Source organism: Acinonyx jubatus, chromosome C2 (genome assembly GCF_027475565.1).
Source record: "Acinonyx jubatus isolate Ajub_Pintada_27869175 chromosome C2, VMU_Ajub_asm_v1.0, whole genome shotgun sequence".
Taxonomy (NCBI): Eukaryota; Metazoa; Chordata; class Mammalia; order Carnivora; family Felidae; genus Acinonyx; species Acinonyx jubatus.
Genome location: NC_069384.1, coordinates 148,916,733 through 148,938,995, shown reverse-complemented (window position 1 = coordinate 148,938,995; position 22,263 = coordinate 148,916,733).

Sequence of the window (22,263 nt, the reverse complement as noted above, 5' to 3'; positions counted from 1 at the left end):
CGAACCATGAGATCATGACCTGAGTCGAAGTCGGACACTTAACCGACTGAGCCACCCAGGTGCCCCTATATACTTTTATTTTTAACTACCACTCATGCAGCAACCAATTAGATGATTTTATTTTCTCCTTTCTGTCTACCTTCTTCCCCTATTTTTAAGATGTTCTCCTAGAAAACATTCTGTTATTTTAAAAGTTTAACAGGATTTATCTTGAATACAACCATTTTAGATTAATTTTCAGTATTTAGATTTTGACTTTCTTTTATTTTTGAAACTATGTTTTATTAAAGTTTATGTATTTATTTTGAGAGAGAGAAGGGGAGAGAGAGACAGAGAGAGCAAGTGGGGGAGGGGCAGAGAGAGAGGGAGAGAGAGAAGGAGAGAGAGACAGAGAGAGCAAGTGGGGGAGAGGCAGAGAGAGAGAGAGAGAAGGAGAGAGAGAATCCCAACTAGTGCAGAGCCTGAAGCAAGGCTCGAACCCACAAAGCCATGAGCTCATGACCTGAACTGAAACCAAGAATCAGACACTTAACCAACTGAGCCACCCAGGAGCCCCTATTTTTGAAAATACCTTTTAGATTATAATTCTGTCTGTTACCCTCGTTCAAAGTTGAAAAGATATCTTAAAGACTCCAATTATATACGTGTTGGTACTTTCTTACCTTGTTCCTGTCTCTGTTATTTTATCTTTGATTTTTTTCACTTCTTTCTTTATTTAGCTTTGTTCTTTTGGCTTCTTTTATTCTTCTTCTCAGTGCTCCTTCTTTACATTTTTGGTCAAATCTGTTCTCTTTTGTGTACCTTACAATTTAGTTCATCTCTGCAATGACTTTGCCTTGTTGTTGTTGTTGTTGTAATTTCTTTCTTGAACTTAACTCCCATTTCACATTTCCTGTGTTCTTTCCATTTCTATTACACATTTTAAATGTTCTTATTCAAGATGATTTTTCATAATTACAAATGTTTATCAATATTTACCTTAGGTTGGGATGTCATGTAATTTTTTTTCTTTGCTTCATGGCTGGATAGTAGGGAGAAATATTAGGGGAAATGTTTTATTCCCATTTAAAAGTTTCTTCTTAAGGTAGCTATGTATAGATGCAGCCTGACATTTTCTTTTTTTATTAAAAAAATTTTTTTAAATGTTTATTCGTTTTTGAAAGAGAGACAGAGTGCGAGCAGGGGATGGGTAGAGAAAAAGAGAGACACAGAATCTGAAGCAGGCTCCAGGCTCCAAGCTGTCAGCACAGAGCCTGACGTGGGACTCGAACCAACAAACCGTGAGACCATGTCCTGAGCCGGAGTCAGACACCTAACTGACTGAGCCACCCAGGCACCCCTTCTGTCTCTTTTTAAAATGCTTATATTTTTCTGGGCCAGATGAGATCTGGGGCTAAGGGGTTTCGATAGCTCACTGGCTTTCTCAGTTCGAGACCATCCTCTCAGTTGGTACCGACGTGTAGTTTTTTTAATGGGTGGAGTGAGGAAGGAGAGATTAGTTAGTTTCCTAATTTTATGACCCTTTGGCTTCTCAATGACCCTTAATCTCCACCATTTGCCTCCTTCTTTACATTTACCATGAAGATTCCACGAGACACTCTCCCCTTTCAGTTGCCTCTCTTCCCCTGAGCAGTGTCTTTCCACAAGTCTTCTCAATTTCCCCACAAACCACCCCAATCCCATCCCACAGCCAGTGCTCTAGCTTGCCAGGTTTTAGATCTGTTCTCATTTTTCTCTGCTTAGGGTGGGACCATCTCTTTCTGGTGAATTTTATTTTGTATCTCATCACAGCTAGGCTCCTGCTATCCTCTGCTGCCCATGCAGTCTCTGGCCATGCTCCATTTGGGTATGAATTCTGCAGCTGGCTCTGGCTTTGCTCTTTTGAATATTTATTCTATTACTTCCAGACAAGTTGATTATTGTAATAGTCCTTGCCTCCTGGTTATGCTATAGCATGGCTTATATGTGGCTGTCTTTGCTTTCTTTAATGCTCTGTATGTTTTCTGGAGGACATATAAGTAGGCTCTAATTTAGATGGGCCATTGTCTTTCAAAAACCTGGATTCTATTCACATCATTTTTGAAGGCATCAACATCTTTCAGACAGTCCCGAGGGTAAATCTGATACAAAGTCAAACTCTGGCATAAACTTGGCAATACAGAATGTTGGGGGCCTCAGAACACTTCTGCTCAGCCTTTTCTCTATTCTTGGGACAGCCATTGAAGGGAATCAGTGCAACCTTTCCAGAGAGCAGTATAGAGATCCTTGAGTTTGAGGTTTACTACAATCCCTCTAACACCAAGTATTCTACGGGTACCAGCTAGGAGCTTGCCAGTGATGCTTAATTAATAATAAGATTCAGTTCCCTGGAATGGCATCACAAACAGCTTAGTCAACTGATATTTCTTGGATTTTCCTCCTTTTCTTTAAACCACAGATTGTCTGGGAAGCGATCACAGAGACGCAAGGAGTAGGGTGCACAGATGAATTCATTCCTGTGTATTATGAGCCCTTACCAGCGTGCTGAGTGAAAAATCCCTAATTGTTATGAAAAATTGTCACTGTGCTAGAAAGCCTCCTGTCCCTGAAATGGAACTTTACAAGTGCTTTCTCTTCAATCATCATTTTCTGAAGGCTCAGTGCTAGATCTGCTAAAAACGGCTCCACAACATTCCCTCCCTCGTCTTGCTAATTGGCATCCATAAGCTTCCGTCGGCATTAACGAATTTTGAATTCCCTTCTGAGTTTCTGGTCTGATGCTCTTGATCCAACAGTCGGGAGCTTTTTCTAATCATGATGCTTCTTACCATGAATGTAGTGCTCTCATTCTTTTCCCTAAACCCTTTCAAAACCATTATTTCTCGAGACCCTTCTAGAGCTCAGCTGGGCAGGCATTCTCGAAAGTGTTTTATTTTTCATAAGATAAAACTAAGGCCAAGAGAACTGAAGTGACTTGTCGGAGGTCTAGTTGAGAAAACTAGATTTATACTTATTCCTAGACAAATGCACATCGTCCACTAGATTTCCCCAAATTTATAATTAACGTAGCTTAAAGTAGAAGGTGGGTCTTTTTTCTTTCCACTTTCCTAGCAGACATTATCCAATGGGCTGGTGTTTTTAACAAACATGTAGAGGGATGCATCAGACCACACCACCAGGGCCAGGCCTCACAATATGTCGCTGGGCCATATTGCCACCTTCTACACATCTGGACTCTGGCTGAGTCACAAGCACTGAAGGTGAGGGGTTGGCATCCAATACCGGGCATCATCTCAGCAAGAGCTGGCAGCCGTCGTCAGCGTGAGTGTGTTGGAAGGGACAAGACAAGTGAACCAAAGCCCAGGAATCTCCTCCGATTCCCTTTCTTTACTATAAAAAAAAAATAAACAAAAACAAAGGAGCCTCCACATCTCCCCAAGTCCTGATCCGAAATCAGTTTGAACCCACCCTGACCTGCACGACTGATTTGTCCACACCAGCCGGGAATGGACGGGCGGTCTGCACTCGCCCTGCCGCACTCTCCAGTTGCTCTCTCCCCAAACCAAGGGACAGAGAGCTGACACAGGGCACCGCATGGAGGGGCGCTTGAAAGAAGCGGAGCATGTGCTTTGCTCTGTCAACAGAGCCTGGAGGATTTCGCTGGTAAAGGGAGGGACAAATCAATACGGCTATTTAAAATGTAATGGTTGTGGCCAGGCGGTGTCGGAAAGGCAATTTTAAGGAGGACAGGTTAGGATTTAAGGAAGAAGAGGAAGAATTTCAGTGGAGTTTTGTAAGCTTCATACTTTTGTCCTTATTCTACTTCTAAATTGCCTGTTTCTGAAATTTCCTACTCTCCAATCTTGCCCAGAGATAGTAATACCTGCTCTTTCTTGACTACCTACAATGTGTCTGGAGGTTTGCACACAAAATCATGGGACTATTCACCCTAGTTAAAGATTTTTCTATCACTTCTATGACTACTAGGTTATTTCACAATTTCCAGTATATTTTGGGGAAAGATTTCTAGAAATGGGATCGCTGGGTCCAATAATGACAGGCTAGCTAAAACAAAGGAGCTAAAGCAGTTTCTGGCTGGTTGTTGGAATACCCCATGCCACTGGAGAAGACTTCAATGGCTGGAGGCCCATGGAGGGATAGAGTGAGGTCATCCCAGAAGGGCCCATTTTCACTGGATTGGGCAGAAGTGCTTGATACCTTGGCCTACCCTCAAAATGGCTGCCTTTCTTTCCCATAATTTCTAGGACTGTGTGTGTTTATGCAAAAAGGATTGCACAGACAAATGTTTTCCATATAAGACCTTTGGGCTACAGTGCACAGAATTTTTGCAAGGAGGCAGTTGCCTAGACCCTAAACTGTGGCCAAAATGTTCCTCCTCACTTATAGGGTCATGAGAGGTTTTATCTTGTTCCATGAATACAGAGAAATGCAGCCTCTTTGGCTTTCTTACTTGTAGTATTTACTACAATCCCTCTAAAACCAAGTATTCTACGGGTGCTAACTGGGAGCTTGCGATTGATGCTTTGCATTGATGTCCCACAGGTAAGACTCTCCACTCCTCATGACAGCTGGAGCTCTAAGAGGTTTCATCTTTTTTTTTTAATGTTTATTTATTTTGAGAGAGAGCAAGACAGAGAGACAGAGTGTGCATGTGCACATGAGTGGGAGAGGGAGAGAGAGAGAAGGAGAGAATCCCACATAGGTTCCATCCTGTCAGCACAGACCCCGACTCAGGGCTTGAACTCACAAACTGTGAGATTACAAACTGAACCAAAATCAAGAGTTGGACGCTTAACCAACTGAGGCACCCAGGAGCCCCAAGTAGGCTTCATCTTATTATATTCCCCCCAAAAGCCAAAACAGCATGTCCTGACACCAGATAGTGTGTGTGTGTGTGTGTGTATTGGGGCATGTTAAAAGGGGAGGTGGAGGTGGGGGCAGGACACCAGACTAGGGGAGAAAATACCTAAATATAGTTCTTCCCAAAGGCCTTAAAGCTACAGTTAATGAGAATACAACATAGAATCGATATATTTTGAAAATTAAAACCTTGAAAATTGAAGCTCATGTCTTCAATAGCCTGGCTTCCCACACAGGAAGGCTTGGTTAGCCTCATTGTACCCACCTGCATAACCCCAGCCCCAGTCCCCTGGGATAAACTCTTCTCTTGCCCTGTGAGACCAGCAGAAGGGACCCATCTAGGGAGGTGAGGAGAGATCATCTCTCTCTGGGAGTTGGTGTGAAGGCACTTTAGAAATACCTGCAATAAGACACCATTTCTCAGTGAAACTTGCCCAGGGACATCGATCCACTTACATCTCCATGTTCTGGTCCCATTTGGCTTGGGTTCTATCAGGAAGTAGGAGTGCTAAGCCAAGACCCAAGATATCCTCTTCTGTCCTTTCCGAACCCTTTCTTGATTTAAAGTATGTATACAGAAGATTTCAACATGATTAACAAGCTTGATCTGATTCATGTATATAGAACACTACATAAACAACAGCAGAACATTTACTGTAGTTGAGTCACACAGAACATTTGCAAAAATCATAGACCCTAAAGCAACAGACGTTTGAAAGGATTGAAATCATAAAGAGTGCAATTAAACAAGAAATCTTAATAACCACCACGCTGAAAAAGTTGCATAAGTTTGGGTCAAAGAAGAAATGATAATGGAAAGTTTAAAAATATAGAATTTTCGGGGCACCTGAGTGGCTCAGTCAGTTGAGCGTCCGACTTCAGCTCAGGTCATGATCTCACAGCTTGTGAGTTTGAGCCCCGCGTCGGGGCTCTGTGCGGACAGCTCAGAGTCTGGAGCCTGCTTCGGATTCTGTGTCTCCCTCTCTCTCTGCCTCTAACCCACTCGCATTTTGTCTCTGGCTCTCTCAAAAATAAATAAACATTAAAAAAAAAAAGAAATATATAATTTTCAAATGAATATTAATGAAAATGCTAAAATCAGTAATTGGAGTTTGCAGCTAAAGCTGAGCTTAGAAGAAAATGTATGGCCTTAAATAAGTATAATGGATATATTCTAAAGTAAGAAAGGCCAACCATCAAACAAGTTAGAAGAGAAAATGAAACTCAAAACAGAGAAAGGAAATCATGAAGAGGAATAAATTAGTGAAACAGAAGGAAATTTAAAATATAGAGAATCTATAGCACCAAAAGAGTTTCTTTGAAAAGATTAATACAATTGCCATACACTGGCAAGATGGAAAGAGAAAGAAAGAGAGAGGGACAGGAGCATAACACAAATAACCCATATTAAGAATAAATGAGGGCCATCACTGCAGACATTAAGATAATATTAAGAACAACTTCATGCCAGTAAGTTTGAAAATATACATGAAATTAATCAATTCTTAGGAAAAAACACATAAACTGATCCAAAGAGAAATAAAATAGATCCATAGGTGTTAATGAAATTAGACGTGCAATTAAAAACTTTTTCAGAAAGAACTCCAGATCTAGATGGCTTGACTGATATGTTCTATCAAATTATTAAAACTCTTCCAGAATATTGACAAAGAGAGGATACTTTCCAGCTTGTTTTGTAAAACTAACATCACTTTGATACCAAAGCCTGACAAATTCATTAAGGGAAAGAAAAATTACAAATCAATCTTACTAAAGAGATATTAATGAAATGTTAGCAAGCTGAATCCAGAAATAAAATAAAATAACCATCAAATATTAATAAAATTAACAAACTGAATTGAGCAATACAGGAAAAGTTTACTAGAATATGATCATGTAGGGTTTATTCAAGGCATGCAAGGTATGCTTGACAGTTAAAAATAATCAGTACAGGGGCGCCTGGGTGGCGCAGTCGGTTAAGCGTCCGACCACGATCTCGCGGTCCGTGAGTTCGAGCCCTGCGTCAGGCTCTGGGCTGACGGCTCGGAGCCTGGAGCCTGTTTCCGATTCTGTGTCTCCCTCTCTCTCTGCCCCTCCCCCATTCATGCTCTGTCTCTCTCTGTCCCAAAAATAAATAAAAACGTTGAAAAAAAAATAATCAGTACAATTAACCATATTACCAGAATAAAGGAGAAAAATAATACAATCATTCCAATAGATGGAGAAAATAATTTGTAAAATTCAACATCTGTTTATGTTTAAAAAATGCTTTGAAAAATGGGTATGGAAGAAAACCTCTTCATTATAGTACAGGGGAGCTATAAAAATCTACAGCAGAAACTGTGCTTAATGTAATATGTTACCAAATATAAGCATATTTCAACTGGAAATTGGTATACTTATTTTGAAATTTATATGAAAATTCAAAGGGCCATGACTATCTTAAAGAAGAGAAGGTTGGAGGGATCACTATCTATCAAATTTTGTTGTAATTCTATATCAATAAAGATGGTATTGTATTGCTACAAAGGTAGGAAACAGCCCAGTGGAACAGAATAAAAAGTCAGAAACAGACCCAAATATATACGAAGCATTGACTTTGACACAGTTGGCATGACAAAGCAGTGGGGAAAGACCATCTTTTCAAAAAACAGTACCGAGTTGACTGGATATTCATGTGGGAAAAAAATGAATCTCAACCTCTACTTCACAGCATACACAGATCTAAATGTAAAGGATAAGGCCAATAAGAATAAAAGGCCAAGGCATAGCAAAGAATATATTTCCAAGACATTTAAGTGACAAATATTCACTTACAGAACATGTGGAATATAAACCCAAAGAAAGAGACAGACAACCTAATATCAGAATAGGCGAAATGCATGAATAGGAATTTCACAAAAAAGGATAACCAAATGTGCAATTACCAAATGAGAAAATGCTCTGTCTCATCAGGCCAAAGGGAAATCATGATTAAGACTAGACGAGACCACCACACACCCTGCAGAATGGGTACAATTGATAAATAAAAACAAAGTAGAGTTCTGTAGAAACAGAATGGAACCTCAGCCCAAATTTGGTTTCAAAGTCAAGACTGATGATGCCACATACACACACCAAGAGGATCTGAATAGATTTCAAGCGGACATAATGTGGCTTCCTAGGGAGAGCAGTTCTGAAATGGCTTGAGGGAGCCAGGAAAAGCAGAATGGTTTGGCGTTTTTATTCTGGTTAATAAAAACCGTAGTGTGGAGCTGTAGTGAGAGTTCCTATGCACGGTTGGAACTTAGCACCAATGCCCAAGGAGGAAGCACCTGGGCTTTCTTATCAGCCTCCCCAGATGTGAGGCACAGGAGAAGATCGAGGAGTGAAGCCTAAATCTTGTCAGAAATCAAAAAGTAAAGTCAGGCTTTTTATTACACAGACGATACCAAATATTGGCAAAGATGTGCAACACCTGGAACTCATTTACACTGTGAACAGGGGTGTTTTGGAAAACTCTTTGGTAGTATCTATGGTAGCTGTTTAAGGCAAAATGTCCAATTTAACCTCATGCTATCATAGCACCCAAGGTTCATGTGACATTTCCTCTCCCAAGGAGAGGAATGTCCTTTATGTCATCTCTCATCATGTCCTCACCTCCAGCTCCAAGGACAGACCTCACTGGATGATCTGAGACTACCTAAGGATGTTTCCCTCTCCCACCTCTAGAACTGCCGCTTCCTTAATTACTCTTTTCAGCCTCTTTATCTGACCAGAAACTTGCTTCTTAGAGAATTTCCTGATCTACTAGTCGGGCCTAGCTGCCTTTACTATTACTTTACTATTATTTAACTAATACCTGTTAGTTACCCCCATCAGAGTACATTTCCTGCTATGCTGTAAATGTTTATTTATTTGTTTGTGTCCCTGTTAGACTGTGAGTTCCCAGAATTTACTGTTGTCTCCCAGTCCTTAGTTGAGTGCCTGGCACATAGTCAAAAATCAGTGAACATACTGAATTGGATTGAATTGGTAAAATACTGTGGACTGTGGGTGTGAGTGATTTATTCTGTTTGCTTTGCTCTCTGTTTATTTTTTTTCCCTAGAAAACACGAGATGTGGCAAGCCTTTATTTGCTCTTTTTATTCCTTGACTATTATAAGCAGAAGATGCTTCAGTGTCACCTAGTTCCAATTCCCAGTGCTTACTTATGAAGGAATTCTTTTCTGAGAAGTCTAGTCTAGCAATCCATTCTTCAATACTAACATCTAGGGAGGTCTGTACTAGCCCTCACCTTGAAAATATGGATGCTCAATTTTCTTAGCAACTAAAAGTTCAAATGAAACTATACTGAAATACCACTTTTTATTGACAAAATTAGCAAAAATTCAGGGTGGGTGAAAATGTATTAAATCTACTTTCCAGATGTAAAAGAATGAAGTTGCACCCCTACCTTGCACCATAAAAAAATTAACTTAAAATGGATTAAAACCTTAAATGTAAGAGCTAAAACTATGAAACTCTGGGAAGAAACATCAGACAAACGATAGTGGAGAAACCAGATCAACTGGACGTCATCAAAATGAAAAACTTCTGTGCTTCAAAGGAAGCCATCAAGAAAGTGAAAAGACAATCCACAGAAGAAGAGAACATTTTGCAAATCGTATATCTGATAAGGGACTTGTATCTGGAATATACAATGAACCCTTGTAACTCAATAGTGAAGACAAATAACCCAATTAGAAATGAGCAGAGCATTTGAATACACTCTTCTCCAAAAAAGATATATAAATGGCCAATAAGCACATGGAAAGGTGCTCAATATTATTAGCTATTAGAGGTATCAGGGAGATGCAAATCAAAATCACAGTGAAATACTACTTCACACTCACTAGAATGGTGATAATCAAAAAGCCAAATAATAAAAAGCATTGACAAGGATGTGGAGAAATTCGAATGCTCATACATTCCTCGTATGAATGTAAAGCAATACAGACACTTTGGAAAACAGTCTGGCAGTTCCTTAAGTGGTTAAACATGGAGTTAAAATATGATCTGGCAATTCCACTCCTAGATATCTACTCAAGAGAATTGAAAACACATGCCCACACTAACACTTGTACATAAACATTCATAGCAGCATTCTCCATAATAGTCAACAAAAAATGGGAAAATCCAAATGTCCATCAACTGATGAATGGATAAATTAAATGTGATATCCATATGACGGCATATTATTCAGCAATAAAAATAAAGGATGTGTGTTACATATGTGTCACGACATGGTTAAACCTTGAAAACATTACACTAAGTGAAAGAAGACAGGCACAAAAGACAAGAGGTTATGTGATCACATTCATGTGAAATGCCCAGAACAGGTAAATTTATAGAGACAGAAAGTAGTGGTTGCCTAGAGCTGAGGGGGCACGATGGCAGGGCAGGGGTGACAGCTCAGGGATATGGGGTTTCTTTCTGGGGCAATGGAAATGTTCTAAAATTTGGTGATAGATGCACAATTCTGTGAATACACTAATTAACTTTGGATTATATACTTTAAATGGGTGAACTGTATGATATGTGAATTATCTCTTAAAAATCTGTTTAAGATGTTTTAAATGTCTTGAAACTATCACTCAACTCTATATTTTTAATCAGTATGAAGTCTAATGCAATTAACTTGGATAGTTTCCTCAAGCATGTTAAAATGGATCTCTTTTGGTCCATTTATAAGGAAGGATATATGTTACATAACTATTGATAATAGTTAAAATTTAAAAACAACCTAATTTTCAGGGGCACCTGGGTGGCTCAGTCAGTTAAGCCTCTGACTCTTGATTTCGGCTCAGGTCATGGCCTTGGGGTCGTGAGATTGAACGCTGTATCGGGGGTCTGCTTAAGATTTTGTCTCTCTCCCTCTATCACACATGCTCTCTCTCTCTCTCTCTCTCTCTCTCTCTCTCTCTCTAAAACAAAACAAAACACTCCAAATTTTCAAAAATTAGAAAAGATTATAATGACATTGTAGTTATACTTGCCAAACTTAAATGTGCTACATAGAAAGGCAGTCAACATCATCAGTCATAAGAGAAATGAAAATCCAGATCACGATGAGATACCATTACATACCCATTGGAATGAGTAAACAACACCAAGTGCTGGTGAAGAAACCGAGAGACTGAAACTCCACACTTTGCAGTGGGAATGCAAAATGGTGCCACCACTTTGGAAGACAGATTTGCAGTTTCTTACAAACATACACCTGCCATAGGACCCAGGCATCATGAACACTTGAGTTCACACAACCGCCTGAACACAATGGTTATAGCAACTTTATCCATAGTCTCCCCAGACTAGAAACAACTCAGATGTCCTTCCACTGAGGAATAAATAAACAGTGGCATGGCGATGCATTGGAATAGTATCCATCAATAAAAAGGAAAGAATACTAATTACATGCAACAGGAGGACGAATCTGAAATTCTTCAAAGGGTTAAGGGAAAGTAGCCAGACTTAAAGGCTACATGCTGTAGCTACATGTTCATTGCCATGACATTCTGGAACAGGTGAAGCTATAGGGACAAAACACCAGTCAGTGGTTTCCAGGGGCTGGGAGTAGGGGAAAGGTTGACTACAAAATGGCACAAAAGATTTTTGGTGATAGAATTGTTCTATATATTGATCGTGGTGATGGTCACGTGTGTTTGGCATGTACTTGTCAGGTATAAATTTGTCAAAACTCACAGAATTGTACGCTAAACAGGATGGCGTTACCTGTATGTAAGTCATATCTCAATAAAAAGTCTAAAAAAAAGTTTTTAAAAACTACTAAATACACCAAATTAATATACCTTTATTTTTGCTTACCATTTTGTGTAAAATGTTCACCAAATATATAAAATCATGAAAACACATTTATGATATAAGAGTATGAAAAAATCTAGTGATTATATATTTATAGTATGAATAGAAATACTGTGCTTTTAAAAGTCTCACATATTAGGGACGAAAAGAAAAAAATGAACCAAAATGTCATTTATGACTGGAGGGGGGGCCCCGGAATGGCTTGTTGCTATATTTCTTTTCTCTTTTCTATGTGTAAAGTTATACTTAATATGTATGTATTGTTTTTTCACAAAGAACACGGCATTTAAATTGATGAAAAGGAATATATAGGAGTGTGAATAATCCTTCCCACATATAAACATCGGCTCAGAGTATAAGTATATCGTTCTAAATAAAAGGTTCACTTTGTAAACAAGCCATTATTCCTTGTGCCTTTAGTTTACTTTTCTGCCAAATGAGAGGAATCCATGTGATAATTTTTGCTACTCTCACCTTGAAGGCAAAATAAACAACTGGCAGCTCATTCAGAGTGGGCGGCAAGGGGAGTCTGTAAAACCAGGAGCATTTATTTGCATGCCTTGACTTCAATTCCTATTTTCAACCAAGTATTTCCTACGGCTTCATTTTCCCCTTCCTGATGAAAATAGTAAAGCTCTCCCATTACTAAGCAACATGTTTATCTGAGCCACACTCTTATTTATCCAGTCCATGACAGTGTGAAAGAAGGTCCCCTCGTTGAGCTCCGTTTCCATAGCACTGGCCAACAGAAAGCTATGTGGTACCCAGGCTTACGAAGTGGCCCTTTGTTCGCGCAGGGACCTCTCCGATACCTCCAAGTCCAGAAGGAAAATGTGTTCTGACTCTGCCTGAGTAACCTCACGAGGGCCCGCGGTGCTGCTGTGGGACTGTTTGTGGGATTAAAGGATTGTCTGAACTGAACAAGAAGCAAGGCTAGCCTACACATTTTTGAAAGATAATTGAGCCAACATACACTTTGGGATGCAATGAGAGAGTGACCTCAGGACCATTCTAACGTAAACAAACTGCCAGGAGGTCGCAGGGCTACAAAATCAGATAGACCTGGAGTTGACTCAGACTTCTACCCAAACTGATGGTAACAAATACCTCTTTAACTTCTGTGAGTCCCAGTATCCTCATATGTAGTGATGGAGATAATAAGGACTATTGTTGAAAAGTATAGGGATTAAATGGGGTAAATGACAAGTGCCTGGTATATAATAGGCACTTAATAAAATGCTATTTCTTTTCCACAGAGCTTCAGGGTGTTTTGTAAAAAAATAATAAGGAAGACTAACCAACTGTTCTAGAGAGAACAGTTGTCAGCGTCTTTGTGTGTGTGTGTGCATGTATGTGTGAGCGTGTGTTAGGAGTAGTGGTCAGAAAGAATCATGTGATGGTATGGATATACAATTTGAGGTGGAAAGTGAAGCTTAAAAGATTTGGGAGAGAGACTTCCAGACTCCTGGTGTAAAAGTTATGAAGAAAGAGAAACCATTAGCCAACGCATTTTAAAGGGTCAGGGAAAGCTAATTACAGGGTCATGGTATATTCTAGGTAACGTTATTTCCAAATTGATGGTGTCCAATTTTGTGTCATCTTTCGAGCAAAAAACAAAACAAAACAAAACCCCAAGGTTCAGAGAAGGGAAGGGAATTTCTGAAGGTCACACAATACTTGGGGAGCAGAAATGGGACCAGGACATTCCAAGGCTCCTGTTTCTGGAAAAGTAAGGCCCTCCTTGCCCTTTGAGAAACTGCTGACCCCTCTTTGAAATGTCTGTATAGATAGGCTCTGTGCTAGGTGCCAGCCAAAGTAAGGCGTGGACCCCCCCCACCCCACACACACACATTCGCACACAGACCCTTACATTATATACGGTTGCAACTTGTTACTATCTGTCATGGAGGGATCCATGAAGAAGCCATGTCTGCTCAGCAAAGAGAATCTGGGTCTTAAGAGATCACTGCAGAGGGTCGTGATGATGCTAGAGTTGCAAGGATTCTGGAAGGTTTTATCTGGCCACGTGACCTTAGGAAAGTCACTCGACAACCCTCTTCTCACTTCCACTTAAAAAAATGTTTATTTACTTATTTGGAAAGAGAGAGTGGGGCGGGGGGGTAGGGACAGAGAGAAGGAGAGAGAGAGAATCCAAAGCAGGTTCCAGGCTCAGCATGGAGCCTATGTGAGGCTTTATCATGGCTTGACCCAAAGTTAAGAGTCAGAAGTTTAATCGACTGAGTCGCTTTCACTTTTGATTATGTTGCCTGAACATCCCAGGTCCTCACCAGCATGGGACTGCAACCAAAGTCATGGGAATGGCAATGGATAAATGAGTTAGAGCTGCCAGTTGTGTATTCAGAATGCCAAGCCCTTTTTCCAACTTCTCCCCTCCTTGGGGACTTCTAGTTCTTCTTGAGATATCTGCTGTCTCACCTACAATTTGAAGCCGATGTCTGCTCACTGAGCCTCAGGTGGCCCATCCCAAAGGAGTGAAACTAATACAGGGAGCTTTACATTATCTTGAGATCCTGGGCTTTGAGCTGAGTGCAGGTCATAATGGGACCCCAGTTTGTCTCACTTGCAGAAGAGGTTAAGAGTGTTCCCTGTGTGTGAGGAAGAATAAATTGGATATTTGGTAAGCTACCGGACCGTGGTGGTGACCACTAGGTGTTCGCCAACACTGTTTTCCTTTTCTCCTAGGGTACACAGTGAGACTACACTTTCCAGACTCCTTTGCAACCAGGCACAGTCACATGAATAGTTCTGGCCAACAGAATGCGAGCAGACATTATGGTGTTATGGAGGAGGCTCTATCTGCATGAGGGCAGAGCTACATGGTGGAAAGAGCCCGGATCATGAGCCACTGAGTCAGAATTTACATAAGCAAGAAATCGGCTTCCACTGTGACACTATTGAGATTTGGAGGTTTGTGTTACACCTCTAGCCCACTCTACTTTCTACATTTCATTAACCTGAGATGTACACAATTCCATATTTTAATATCCCTTCTTAGACTCGATGAAATACAGTACTGTAAGACTGTTAAGAGAGGCTTATCCACATGCTCACATTCACACGGTTAGTGTGTTCCTGACATTCCACTCCAAGTCTCCTCGATATTGGACCAAACTTGGACATTCCACGTGGGGCTAATGAGGAAGGGAAAGCTACCTCATCACAGAAGCTGTTACTCTTGACTCACTCACCCGCAGTTTACTGTCATGGCGGATGGAACCATGGAATGGTATCCTTAGCATTTTGAATATTCACTCTCTAGATTCTGTGACCTAGGTAGGGACCAAAGGCTGAACACTAGCTAGATTTGGGGGTAGTGGAGGGAAGGGCTGGTAAACCTAGTAAAGCACCGAGAGCCCTATTGTGTCCAGGAAAGGGGAAGCTTCTCCTTTGCAGAACGGAGCTCAATTTCTGTACTGTGAAAGTACAGAAAGGAGGTGCCTCTGCCTGCAGAAATAGTATGCGTCACCATCAAAGAGCCTTCAGATATTGGGTCTGAATATGTATAACGGTGTCTGGTTGCCAATGTTATAATGCTCTTCTTGAACAGAAAATCAAGTAATTGCCCAAAACCTGCAGTTAAAGGTCAGAGTGGGTAGAACATGCAGCCTTTCTGGCATATAAAGGGAGAAGCATGCTGTAGGGAAAGCAAATAGTTCAGATTCCTCCTTTCAGGCCAAGCTGGTAAAAATGATCTGGGTTGAAACTTCAGAGATCAGCCCTCTATACGTGAGCACCTTGATAATGCAACAGTAAACCCATAACTGGACATTGGAGACGGATACTGGAAAACTGAACCCAAGAGCCCAGGTCTTTGAGGGGTCATGGTCCCACATGAATGACAGGTAATGATGGAGAACTACGAGAAGTACATGTCCCAGATCCTGTGTGTAACTTAAATAAAGTTTTGATTTTCTGCCATTTTGGAGCTCACAAGACTTAGGGATGGTGGGAGACATTCTCTGGCCAGGATCATTTAGTTCTGCAGCCAAAGCTTGAAGAGACAGACCACTCTGGCCGTGGGGCTAGAGAAGTAACAGACTCAACTCTCAGGGAAAGGGAGCTACCAATTGTCCTGTGCTTGTTGCTTTTTATCCTTCTTATCATAATTTTCACTGGTATTGATGTTTTTAATAACATCGCTACTACTTCTGCTTCTGATACTGTGTAGCGTTTCTGTCCACTGGTTTGTAAATAATGTCCAGTGAAAGCATTATAAATCTGGTACATGCAAGTGGCAGATGGGTAACTGCACAAAAACTCATAAACTGAAGTCTCCTTCCACATACCTTGGGTACCCAGGGTACCCTTGGGTACCTCAGCAGTAATCAGTCTCAAACATTTCCTGTGTTACTTCAGAAAAATTCTCTGCTTATATAAAGACATATAAATATATTTTAACAGATGTGGGATTTAATATACATACTGTTCCTCAACATGTTTTTTTATCACTTAACACTGTGCCTTGGGCATATTTCCTTGTTAGCACCTATAGAGTTATATATATGAGAGATACAAATTTGGCAACATGGAACAGTAGAAAGAGCATGGGCTATAATTAAGGAGATGTGAAAAGATTTGACTAAGAGATGATAAGAGCTTCCTTCCTTCTTCATAATAGTGAGACTTTGGCAACGACCTAAGTGTCCATTAAAAGGAGATGTCATTATGGTATCAGAAAAATACGTAGCAAAACAGCATGTTTTGTTTGACATTAAATTTTAATTACATTACAACAAAATAGTTCTCAGACCAGATTTAGGACAATTTTTATTTCTCATGCTCCGTGTGTGTAATTGATTCTTTTCCATAGCAGCTTGTTCAAGCTTCATGTTTCAAGAATTCTTTCTTCTCGCTCTGAAGCTATGTATTAAACATAGTTTAAATTTTTATTCTGAAGTCAGTCAGAGAAAGACAGATATCATATGTGTTCACTCATGTGTGGATCCTGAGAAACTTAACAGAAGACCATGGGGGGAGGGGAAGGGGAAAAATAGTTACAAACAGAGGGAGGGAGGTAAACCATAAAGGACTCTTAAATACAGAGAACAAACTGAAGGTTGATGTGGGGGTGGGAGAGAGGGGAAAATGGGTGATGGGCATTGAGGAGGGCACTTGTTGGGATGAGAATTGGGTGTTGTGTGCAAGCAATGAACCACAGGAATCTACCCCCAAACCCAAGAGCACACTGTATACAGTGTATGTTAGCCAACTTGACAATACATTATATTAAAAAAGAAAAGAAATTTATGTACTTATTTACTTCTTTATTTATTTAAGTTTGGTCTTCTTTCATATAGTTCATTCAGTCTGCTTGTCTTAAAGAGTGCTTATATTTCTTAGAGTCTGGGTTATTTTGTTTCAACAATTAACTTGGCTTAATGTGACTCAGGGAGAATATAATAAACCTAAGCCTTGAGCAATAAGCCTTGAGCCTTGAGCCTCAGCCTAAGGCTAAGCCTTGAGCAATAAACTTGAGCAATTCAAGCAATTTTCTTAGCTGAGTTAAGAAATGGATCAGGAGCATCTCAAGATGGAGAGGAAAGGAGTAGGTGTTGCCATCCAGGTTTCACTTAACCTTGTTAGTAACTTCCCACCTTTCTCAGATGACTGTCATCCTTGAGGTACCTCTGCCCAGGAGCTTTTATTCTCTCTTGTAAAAGGCTCAACCACTGGATCAGGGATGAGGGAACTGTAAGGTGGGGGGATGCTTGGAGGATTGTCAATGCGCTAGCCACGATTACTATTTGTTCCCCACCCCTAGCCAGGTGTAGCACTAGGGTGATCTTTGTCATGTATAAATGAGATCACTAACTTCCTGGCTTGAAAGTCCTAGCATAGCTTATCATTATACTAGAAAAAAAAAAAAAAAAAACCCAAAGTCTTTCTCATGGCCCACAATGCCCTGCATGATAGAACTCCTGCCCATCTCTCCTCCTTCATCTGCCCTTCCTCCTTCCAATCTTCAGGAATTCCCATTGGCCAAACCCAATTGGAAGTCAAAAGGACAAGAGAATCTATTAAGGTGATTCACGAAAGTCAGCACACAGGGGAAGAGAGCAGAATGGACAGAGTAGAGAGCAGGTCTGGAAGAGAAAGATATCCCAAGTGATAATCCCCCAAAGTTAAGAGGCATAGGTTAGTGGTTACTTAAGCTGAAATCCAGGACTTATTTGAGGAGGTATGTCTTACCTTGCCTCAAAGGTTATAGTCACTTAGTGTGAGGAGAGTCTGTATGTGGGGTGGGGGGCAGGAATGCTGACATCCCCCCCAGAAGGCACTCTTCTCTTTAGCCCTCCACCCCATGGGGATCGGACAATGCTCAAATAAAGTGAGGGGCAGATTTCCATTCTCTCCAGGACAGGTACCTTGGTTGACCTTAAGCGTCAACCGAACTTGCTCTAGTCAAGGTAAATGTTTTAGTCTGTACTTGGCACTTGCTTATAACATCTTGAAACCTCAGTCCAAGTGCTTCATGAGCATCAAGATACATTATTTAAAAAAAGTCTTTACAAATAGAACATTTTCTTAGCGACCGATGCAGAATCCCATTATAAAAAGAACAGAATATAGAGTTTTTCTACCTAAGAATGTGCGAGTGTGCTTAAATGTTTGTGTGTGTGGAAGGAGGCCAGCTGGATTTCCGTGTGCTCCTCATTTTCCTCACCTCAGCAGCACTTGAGATAGCAGTCTGGAAAACAGTAGTAGAGTCTTCTACATAGCCCCATGTCACTTCATGGACAGGGAGCCCAAAATGAACTTAGAGTTCATACAGGGACCAGAATTCTGAATCTCTTAATGCTTGGTCTAGGGCTCTGTCCAGCTCCCTTTCCTGCCTCCCATATGGTTTCTGGTATGATCACAAATATGTCATTAAGCAGACCCAAAGCATATTTGATTTGGGAAGCATACCACATAGAGTGATGGGGTAAGAGTAGGCAGTAGGACAGATTGAGGGAAGGAGAGTGGTACATGTCAAAAGAAAAAAAAAAGCAAAATATGGAGCAAATATTAAATACAAAATGTGTTTGCTGGTGACTTTCTTTTCTCCTCAAAAATGCCAAATGCTTATGTTTGGAAATGAGCGAGTCTTAATGCCATCATTTTATCAACTCATTAATCAAAAGGAAAGGCTTCTCATTCTCACAGATGTTAAGGATGAATTACTCTCAAAGCATGCAGGCCATAGATGACAGGTACTCTATCAGCCTAAAGTATTTTTGGAAGCAGGGCAGTCAGTGAAAACTGACCTGGTTACTGAAGTTGGTTGGAATGCAGCGCCATTTTGATGGTTACCACAGGAAGCAGATGCTACTGAAGAGATTATTGACTCGTCTGTTAAAAATCATCTAATTAGGAATTTGGGCTTTAGTCTCTATATAATAACAGACTAAAGGCCTTATTAAAGCTGTTCTGAGAAAAAGGCCAATCTGCCTGCCTTTCAAATTTAAAGCACATACCAAGGTGTCCACACAACTAGCTTTTGGGACATTCTCTTGTTGTGTCTCCAAGTTTTTGCATTTCCAAGTTTGGGCACCACACCTACCACTTCTGATGTGTGTGCATTTTCTTTTCTAGAAAAGCTCTAAACATTTACTGACATTTATTATCAAGCGTAACATTTTTAAAGGCGACAGTCGTGACAGCAATGCTACCTTACTGGAGAGGACAAGAAACGGAGGTTGGATTCAAGCCACTTGATTGCTCTCAATTCTGCTTCAGTGATTGAAGGGCTTTGGGTATTAGTCACTGGAAGACAGTAAGTCTTATTGCAGACCTAAACTCTTTGTGTCTTTCAACCAGTATCCAACTGTCTTCATCTTTTGTTGCTACTCTTATAAAAAGTTAAACCCAAGTTCTTGAATCTGTCACCTGCTCACCCAGAACCTATTTATCTTCTGTGTTGTCAGATACACGTGACATCCATGGCCATGTGGCTTCCTGACCCGCTCAGAAGCACATTGGAAACAGAAAGCATGGTGGGATGACGGTAGTGGCAGGAATGCAGGAAGGATGAGATGGACACGTGTGAGGAACAGTAGCTCCACTCACAGACCTTTTTTTAGCTTGCTAAAGCACGATAAAAAACAAGTTTGAGATCAGTAGGCTATGCTCCCTCCAAAGGCAGTAGGGAAGGATCTGGTCCAGGCTATTCTCTTGGCTCCTGGTACTTCCTTAGCTTGTGTCAATATAACATCAATCTTTTCATGACATTCCCCTTTTGGCTGTCTGTGTCTAAATTTCTCCTGTTTACGAGAATATTGGTCATATTGGTTTAGGGGCCTATCCTCCTCATCTTAACTAATGCATTTACAACACCCCTATTTCCAAATAAGGTCGCATTCGGAGACTGGGGATTAGGACTTCAACATATAAATTTGGGTGTGGGGCAGCAGGGAGGGACAGGATTCTACTCAAAGATCTCAACAGCCTCTGATGGTGAAATCATATCACAGAAAAATCCACAATAAACTGTCATGAAGGGGCTACAAAAGAGGAATGAGGGACTAGATTGGCCCTGAATTAAGATTTAGATCTGTATTCTTTCTAGCTGTGTAACTGCGGTCTCATTTCTTAATGATTCTGAGCCTTTTTTTTTTTTAATCTATAAAAGGAGATAATGAAAACTTTTTTTGTCTTGGGATGGTTGGAATCAAAATAAATGTGAAAGCCCCTTAAAGTTTCAAATTCTATTTATGTAGCATATAGTAAATGTACATAATCTACTTAGAGCTAATATTGTAATAATTTATGTAAAAGATAGAAACCTTGCAATATAGGTTCAGTTATTTTCCATTATTTTTCATACTATAGTTGTCAAATGTACTACATTTTTATGCATTATAAATTTGACAAGGTAATGTATTAAATTTTACTTTAAATAGTCACATGTATTTTAAACCACGTAAGAGAAAAAAGATCTGTTATATTTACCCAAATATTTACCATTTCTAATGCTTTTCTTACTTCCTTAAAATCTAAGTTTTCCCTTGGTACCCTCATTCACAGTAGCACATCTTTTGGCAAAAAATTCTTAGTTTTCTCCTATTCAAAATGTACTTATTTTCCCAAAATTCTTGAAGGATATTTTTGTTGGATATAAAAACGCCAGATTAACTGGTTTTGCTCCCCTTTGCTTGTAGCACCTTAAAAAGTGTTTTCCACTGTCACCTTGGCCTCTATGGTTTCAGATAAGAAGTATTCCCTATTTCAGATTATGCTCTTATATGTAACTTGGCATTTTTGTCTGGTGCTCTCAGGATTTCCACTTACCTCTGATTTTCAGAAGTTTGACTATGACGTGTTTTAGCATGGTTTCCTTTTTGTTTATCCTGCTTGGAGTTTGCTGAGATTCCTGAACCTTTAACTTTATGTCTTTCATCAAACTAGGGAAGTTTGCGGCCATTATGGGAGGCTACCCCACCATTCCAGATGCAGAATTTCTATACTCTAGTGGGTTAGAAGCTAAAGACTGGCATGGCATGTGGAAGTCAGAATTCCTGGGAACTGAGCACAAATGTACCAAAGACTCCCAATTAAGACTCTTTGCATTATTTCTCAAGAGAGACGACAGACATCTTTGTCAGCAAATAGAAATAGTGTACTGAAAGGACTAGGGCTTTGGGCTTTGTGTTGGGCAAGTGGGTCCTAGCTGCATATGAAGACATCCAGAAATGGCTAGAAAGGCATAAACTGGTGGGATATCTGCCTCAAAGCATTTGTTAGGTAAGCCTACCTAGTGGTGCCCTCTCTTCCACATGGTGTGTCTGGTGGCTATGTGAGTCTGCAAAGCACTGGACATGTACTGGTAGGTGGCTCTGATTGTAGAAACATACAAAGGGCCATCTGTTTTCTTTTCTCACACGACTTTACTAGTACATATCCAGGCTTAAGATTCAGGGTCTCATCCATCTGAGCCATGAATTACAGGACAGAGGCTTGTATTCACTCTTAAATGCCTGTGGTGCTGCTTTTCACTCTTCTTTCTTCTGAATTAATAAACTGAACAAAATTAAATGTGAGAGGTTATTACACTGTGACTTGTGAACATAAAGTAGCTCTATCTGTGTTAAGGGTGATGGCCTTCTTAGGTCAGAATAAATAGTGCTTATACCCAAGCAGATGGTAGACTAAATATTTCAAGACACTCGTGTTTCCTCTGAGTTTTTAGTGCTTATTGGAAATCCGACAAATCAAGCAAGTTCCTGCTCTTAAACTAGACCACCTATCAGAGAGTCACAGCTTTTCTTCTGCAAATTATTTACAGCAATAGAAAAATCACTGATGTGTGATCCAGACTCTCTAGCTATGATTCATCAAGAATGAGCTTTAGTTAACAGATTAAATGCCACACTGTCTTTGGAAAATTAGGACATTAACCTCAGATTCTACTTAGAGTGTGTGAGTTTTAATTCAGGAAACAGAACGTTTTCTTCTATCATCAGTGTGTCTAAGAACTCTAGAAAAGAGTTTTTGTTCAAAAGCACTGTGGTTACCAAATGCAGAACCTGAGGGCATTTTTGTCTATGACCAGAGCATATG